We start from the raw sequence: 8021 nt of genomic DNA, 5'->3' as shown, positions 1-8021 counted from the left end.
TCATTATTAACTCTGCATCTTTTGGTTTCAACATTATGAATATGTGTATCACTACTATCGAGATTCATTAAAAATAGACCACTCTTCAAGGAGCATGACCATAAAAGATATTATTCATATAAATAGAACAACCATTATTCTCTGATTTAAATGAATAACCGTCTCGCATTAAACAAGATCCAGATATAATGTTCATGCTCAACGCTGGCACCAAATAACAATTATTTAGGTCTAAAACTAATCCCGAAGGTAGATGTAGAGGTAGCGTGCCGACGGCGATCACATCGACTTTGGAACCATTTCCCACGCGCATCGTCACCTCGTCCTTAGCTAAACTTCGCTTAATCCGTAGCCCCTGTTTTGAGTTGCAAATATTAGCAACAGAACCAGTATCAAATACCCAGGTGCTACTGCGAGTATTAGTAAGGTACACATCAATAACATGTATATCACATATACCTTTGTTAACCTTGCCATCCTTCTTATCCGCCAAATACTTGGGGCAGTTCCGCTTCCAGTGGCCAGTCTGCTTACAGTAGAAGCACTCAGTTTCAGGCTTAGGTCCAGACTTGGATTTCTTCTCCTGAACAGCAACTTGCTTGCTATTCTTCTTGAAGTTCCCTTTCTTCTTCCCTTTGCCCTTTTTCTTGAAACTAGTGGTTTTACTGACCATCAACACTTGATGCTCCTTTTTGATTTCTACCTCCGCTGCCTTTAGCATTGCGAAGAGCTCGGGAATCGTCTTATCCATCCCTTGCATGTTATAGTTCATCACGAAGCTCTTGTAGCTTGGTGGCAGTGATTGAAGAATTCTGTCAATGACGCAATCATCCGGAAGTTGAACTCCCAGTTGAATCAAGTGATTATTATACCCAGACATTCTGAGTATATGCTCACTGACAGAACTATTCTCTTCCATCTTGCAGCTATAGAACTTATTGGAGACTTCATATCTCTCAATCCGGGCATTTGCTTGAAATATTAACTTCAACTCCTGGAACATCTCATATGCTCCATGACGTTCAAAACGTCGTTGAAGTCCCGGTTCTAAGCCGTAAAGCATGGCACACTGAACTATTGAGTAGTCATCAGCTTTGCTTTGCCAGACGTTCATAACTTCTGGCGTAGCTCTTGCAGGAGGCCTGGCACCTAGCGGTGCTTCCAGGACGTAATTCTTCTGTGCAGCAATGAGGATAATCCTCAAGTTACGGACCCAGTCCGTGTAATTGCTACCATCATCTTTCAACTTAGCTTTCTCAAGGAACGCATTAAAATTCAACGGAACAACAGCACGGGCCATATATCTACAATTTTACATAGACAAGCAAGATACTATCAGGTACTAAGTTCATGATAAATTTAAGTTCAATTAATCATATTACTTAAGAACTCCCACTTAGATAGACATCTCTCTAATCATCTAAGTGATTACGTGATCCAAAGCAACTAAACCATGACCGATTAACACGTGAGATGGAGTAGTTTCAATGGTGAACATCACTATGTTGATCATATCTACTATATGATTCACGCTCGACCTTTCGGTCTCTGTGTTCCGAGGCCATATCTGTATATGCTAGGCTCGTCAAGTTTAACCTGAGTATTCCGCGTGTGCAACTGTTTTGCACCCGTTGTATTTGAACGTAGAGCCTATCACACCCGATTAACACGTGGTGTCTCAGCACGAAGAACTTTTGCAACGGTGCATACTCAGGGAGAACACTTTTATCTTGAAATTTTAGTGAGAGATCATCTTATAATGCTACCGTCAATCAAAGCAAGATAAGATGCATAAAGGATTAACATCACATGCAATCAATATAAGTGATATGATATGGCCATCATCATCTTGTGCTTGTGATCTCCATCTCCGAAGCACCGTGCTTGTGATATCCATCTCCGAAGCACCGTCATGATCACCATCGTCACCGGCGCGACACCTTGATCTCCATCGTAGCATCGTTGTCGTCTCGCCAACTTATTGCTTTTATGACTATCGCTACCGCTTAGTGATAAAGTAAAACTATTACATGGCGATTGCATCTCATACAATAAAGCGACAACCATATGGCTCCTGCCAGTTGCCGATAACTCGGTTACAAAACATGATCATCTCATACAACACATTATATCACATCATGTCTTGACCATATCACATCACAGCATGCCCTGCAAAAACAAGTTAGACGTCCTCTACTTTGTTGTTGCAAGTTTTACGTGGCTGCTACGGGCTTAGCAAGAACCGTTCTTACCTACGCATCAAAACCACAACGATAGTTTGTCAAGTTGGTGCTGTTTTAACCTTCACAAGGACCGGGCGTAGCCACACTCGGTTCAACTAAAGTAAGAGAGACAGACACCCGCCAGTCACCTTTAAGCAACGAGTGCTCTGAACGGTGAAACCAGTCTCGCGTAAGCGTACGCGTAATGTCGGTCCGGGCCGCTTCATCTCACAATACCGCTGAACCAAAGTATGACATGCTGGTAAGCAGTATGACTTATATCGCCCACAACTCACTTGTGTTCTACTCGTGCATAGCATCAACGCATAAAACCAGGCTCGGATGCCACTGTTGGGGAACGTAGTAATTTAAAAAAAATTCCTACGCACACGCAAGATCATGGTGATGCATAGCAACGAGAGGGGAGAGTGTTGTCCACGTACCCTCGTAGACCGACAGCGGAAGCGTTATCACAACGCGGTTGATGTAGTCGTACGTCTTCACGATCCGACCGATCAAGTACCGAACGTACGGCACCTCCGAAGTTCTACACACGTTCAGCTCGATGACGTCCCTCGAACTCCGATCCAGCCGAGTGTTGAGGGAGAGTTTCGTCAGCACGACGGCGTGGTGACGATGATGATGTTCCACCGACGCAGGGCTTCTCCTAAGCTTCGCGACGGTATTATCGAGGTGTAATCTGGTGGAGGGGGGCACCGCACACGGCTAAAATATCGTATATCAAGTGTGTTCTTAGGTGCCCCCCTGCCCCCGTATATAAAGGAGCAAGGGGGAGGCCGGCTGCCTATGGGCGCGCCAAGGAGAGGGGGGAGTCCTCCTCCTAGTAGGAGTAGGACTCCCCTTTCCTAGTCCTACTAGGAAAACAAGGGGGGAAGGAAAGAGAGGGAGAGGGAGAGGGAAAGGGGGCTGCGCCCCCCTCTCCTAGTCCAACTAGGACTCCTCTGGGAGGGGGCGCACCACCTCCTGGCTGCTGCCCTCTCTCTCCCCTCAAGGCCCACTAAGGCCCAATACTTCCCCGGGGAGTTCCGGTAACCCTCCGGCACTCCGGTTTAATCCGAAACTTCTCCGGAACACTTTCGGTGTCCGAATATAGTCGTCCAATATATCAATCTTTACGTCTCGACCATTTCGAGACTCCTCGTCATGTCCGTGATCACATCCGGGACTCCGAACAACCTTCGGTACATCAAATCACATAAACTCATAATATAACTGTCATCGTAACTTTAAGCGTGCGGACCCTTTGGGTTCGAGAACAATGTAGACATGACCGAGACACCTCTCCGGTCAATAACCAATAGCGGGACCTGGATGCCCATATTGGCTCCCACATATTCTACGAAGATCTTTATCGGTCAGACCGCATAACAACATACGTTGTTCCCTTTGTCATCGGTATGTTACTTGCCCGAGATTCGATCGTCGGTATCTCGATACCTAGTTCAATCTCGTTACCGGCAAGTCTCTTTACTCGTTCCGTAATACATCATCCCGCAACTAACTCATTAGTCACAATGCTTGCAAGGCTTATAGTGATGTGCATTACCGAGTGGGCCCAGAGATACCTCTCCGACAATCGGAGTGACAAATCCTAATCTCGAAATACGCCAACCCAACAAGTACCTTTGGAGACACCTGTAGAGCACCTTTATAATCACCCAGTTACGTTATGACGTTTGGTAGCACACAAAGTGTTCCTCCGGTAAACGGGAGTTGCATAACCTCATAGTCATAGGAACATGTATAAGTCATGAAGAAAGCAATAGCAACATACTAAACGATCGGGTGCTAAGCTAATGTAATGGGTCATGTCAAGCACGTCATTCTCCTAATGAGGTGATCCCGTTAATCAAATAACAACTCATGTCTATGGCTAGGAAACATAACCATCTTTGATTAACGAGCTAGTCAAGTAGAGGCATACTAGTGACACTTTGTTTGTCTATGTATTCACACATGTATTATGTTTCCGGTTAATACAATTCTAGCATGAATAATAAACATTTATCATGATACAAGGAAATATATAATACTTTATTATTGCCTCTAGGGCATATTTCCTTCATGAAGCACTAAAGGGAAGGCGAACATGTTTGCCCAGACGGCATGCGTGACAAGAGTGCGCATCCGTTTTATTACATGTAAAAGAAAAATCCCTAATAATGTGACGAAGAGCGGTGGAGCTAGGATGACCGAGACGGGCGTGCCAAAGATCAACGCCGGCGGAGAGTGCAACTGGTCCAGCATGTGAAGATGATGGAGGCTGGACGGAGTATGTATCGCCGGGACTGTCACAGCGGTGAAGAACCATCCGGGTGAGGGCGTCCTTAACAGAAAAACCAACTTCGTCAAATTCCACAGTTACAGAGTTATCTCGAGAAAGTTTACAAACACAGACTAAATTCTGAATGAGTTCAGGAGACACAAGAACATTATTGAGATAAAGTGGTCTAGAGTTCGAAGGAAAACTGGTAGAACCAATATGAGTGATAGGGAGACCAGCACCATTACCGACAATGATACGAGAAGAAGTGTGAATAGGAGACGCAGAAGAGAGGTTACCCGGGTAAGCGGCCATGTGCGAAGATGCACCGGTGTCCATAAACCAATCGCCACCGCCGTAATAAGTCCCGACCGGAGGCTGCTGATGAAGAGCAGCAAGTAGGGCCGGATCATAAGAGACCGGCGCGGGATAGCCGGATGAGCCGGTCACGCCTGTGTTGGTGGTTGGCCTGCCATAGCCAACTGGAGCAGGAGAGTAGTAGGCCGGTGGAGCGACCGGACCGGGTTGCGGACCGGCGAAGAAGGCCTGATGGCTGGAGGGACCGGGCCCAAGGAGGCTTGGAGCGGGTGGGTGGGGCACGGGCATGGTGTAGGCGTGCACAAACCCTGTCCAGGGGTTGTGGCCACCCCCCCAAGGCGGCGTCGGCTGCTGCTGGACAGGCCCGGGGCGCGGCTGTTGCTGCTACGTCTGGCCTTTGCCACGGCCGCGGCGCCTCTGGCGCTGCTGCTGCTGCTGGGGCTGCTGCTGCGGCAGTTGTTGAGGAAGAGCCGCAGGAGGAGCCGGTGGCCGCTGCTGGTAGGGGGCGCCGTAGGCGCCTTGCGGCGCGGAAGGCGCCGGTGGCCAGGGCGCCTGGTACGGCGCTGGGAAGCCGGGAGGCGCGCCTGAGGGCGCGGGGCCACCGCGCGAGTAGCCAGCGGCGAAGGCGGTATGAACGGCACGGGAGCGAAGATGCTTCAACCGGCGTTCCTCGAGATGAAGATAAGCCACCGCCCGCTCGTAGGTAGGGTTCGCCATGAGGGTGAGGTTGGAGGCGGCGTTGCCGAGATCCTCATTGAGGCCGGCGGTGAGGGTGGAGAGGAGCAACTCGTCGCCCACCTTGAAGCCGATGTCATTGAGCTCGTCGGAGAGGGTCTTGAGACGCATGCAGAAGGCGTCGACGGAGGAGTCGTTTTGATGGCACCCGAAGAACTCCTGCTGCAGGAAGACGATCCGTTGGAGCTTGTTGTCGGTGAAGAGGCCGACGATCTTGTTCCACACCGTGCATGCATCATCCTTGTTGCGAACGACAGTGTGGAAGATGTCCTTGGACACGGTGAGGAAGAGCCACCTGATGATGGTGGCGTCGATCGCTAGCCAGTCGGCGTCACGGTTCAGGACGAAGAGGTTGGCTGTGCCGTCGATGTGGTCCTGCAGGTTATACTCACGAAAGAGGAGATTGAAGTATGTCTTCCAAGCATAAAAATTCGCCTCGTTGTGGGAGAGGATGACCGGAACGCGACGTTCGATGGGAACATCACGGATGTAGGCAGGATCGGGAAGAGTGGCGGCGGTGGAGCCGGCGGAAGAGTCGAAGGGATTCGGCGGCTTCACGACCGGAGGAGTAGAGGCGGCGGACCGGTCGGAGAGGTTGGATCCTGACATGGCAGGAGCTAGGGTTAGGGGCGGCCCGGGCGGGTTAGGGTTTGTAGTGGCTAGGGGTGGGAGAGGCGCGAGGTGATCGCGGGGGCGGGAGCGGAAGCGGTGGGGAAGGTGGCACGGCGGCGGCGAGTAGTCGGCGGCGCAGGCGTGCGAGGGAACTAGCGGCGGCGGCTGGGAAGCGACGGCGACGCGGCTAGGGTAGAGGATCGGAGGAAGGCTGATACCATGTAGAAGGTTATGCAACTCACGATATATTGATCGGGTGCAATATGCACGTATATATAAGTACAAAGGATAGCCACGTCCTCAACTATACATGGAAGGAGGAGGGCTTGTTGTACAAGAAATACACATATGTATCTACATCTTAACAGACGTTGCAAATTGAATGATAAAATTCATTTATCAACCTCTTTGTGGGCACCGCACGAGGAGAGAAGAAGGGTGGTAGCCATGGCCACCATGAGGGTGGCCACGAAGCACAGGACGCTCGTGTTCTTCAGCATCACCATGGTGTACAGTACACAAGGGCAGGAGGCTAGTTACGCTCACATACGCACAATTCTTCCTTTGTTTGTGTTGTTATATTATTATTCTGATTGCGTGTTTATATAGAGGTGTATGTCTAGCTTATTAGAAGAATCGATTAAATGATTGCTCAATGCTTTAATTCACGTAACAAATATATTAGTAGATATAAATATCTTGTGTATGGATAAGTGGATGGCTACTGCTTGCATGTCAATCGAAGAAATTATTAATTGTGATTAATTATTATATATCTTTGGCGATTTGATTCAAACACAAGAGATTTTATCTAGAAGAACGTGAATCCGTTCCATTTCTCATTAAAAAAATCAATTTCATGGGCTGCCCTCTCCAAAGAGGAATCACCAATGGCCCGGCCTGACTAGCATGGCAGTAAGGGGTAGTAGAGGATTTTGCGATTTAACTAGATTAAGAATGTTCCACTAAGAAACTAGACTAAGAAAATAAAATTGTTCTACTAAAAATGTAAATTACAAAACATATTTTATAATAAGTGAATATATTATACTATTGTAGTGTCTATTTTCTATAGTTTTAAAAATAAATGTTCCACCATCTTCGGAAAATGTTCATGCCTGCAAAAATTGTTCCAAGTGTGTAAAATTAAATTTCCATGCAACTTCCGAAATATGATTGAATGGGAACTCGACTTAAAAGATACTTTTCTTGTTTCATATTATATGCTAAAATATCCATGTTTGTCAATTTGAAATCACGTGTGTCAAAAGAATGTTCACGCACTTTACAAAAAAATTGTGTGCCAGATAAAAAAAAATACAATACATACAGAGATGGAAAATACTTTGTTTGAAAACATAATTTAAGGAAATGTTCCACAATCAATGGAAGATTTACATACTCACCTAATAAAATATGCTAGTGTGTATAATAAAATGTTCATGTAACTTCTGAAAATGTTTCAACAGGGGAATTTGTTTTAGAATCGCTCTTTTGAATATTTCATATTAAATGGAATTCTTTTAGTTTTCAAAGTAAATATTCGAACATACTAGGAAACTATGAACAAAAATTGTAAGGCTTTCGTTGCACCAGAGCGACGTGCCGCTACACAGATCCGTCCCCAACCGATGCAACGCAGCCGAGAGGCTTGGCACCACTTCTGCCGCACGGCAGGCTCGTATCGGCCTCCATCATGCAGCGCCACACATGCAAATCTCAAGTAGAATAAATTTTCATGATATTCTTCGTGGAACAAAACAAATTTAACACAATATATAAGTTACCATTCACACGTTCTGTACTAGAAATATTGGGTTTTTTCCTCTAATGTCGATGGGAGCTTTTCC

The sequence above is a fragment of the Triticum aestivum genome, chromosome 3D, assembly GCF_018294505.1.
Source record: "Triticum aestivum cultivar Chinese Spring chromosome 3D, IWGSC CS RefSeq v2.1, whole genome shotgun sequence".
Taxonomy (NCBI): domain Eukaryota; kingdom Viridiplantae; phylum Streptophyta; class Magnoliopsida; order Poales; family Poaceae; genus Triticum; species Triticum aestivum.
This window is presented reverse-complemented; position numbering follows the sequence as displayed.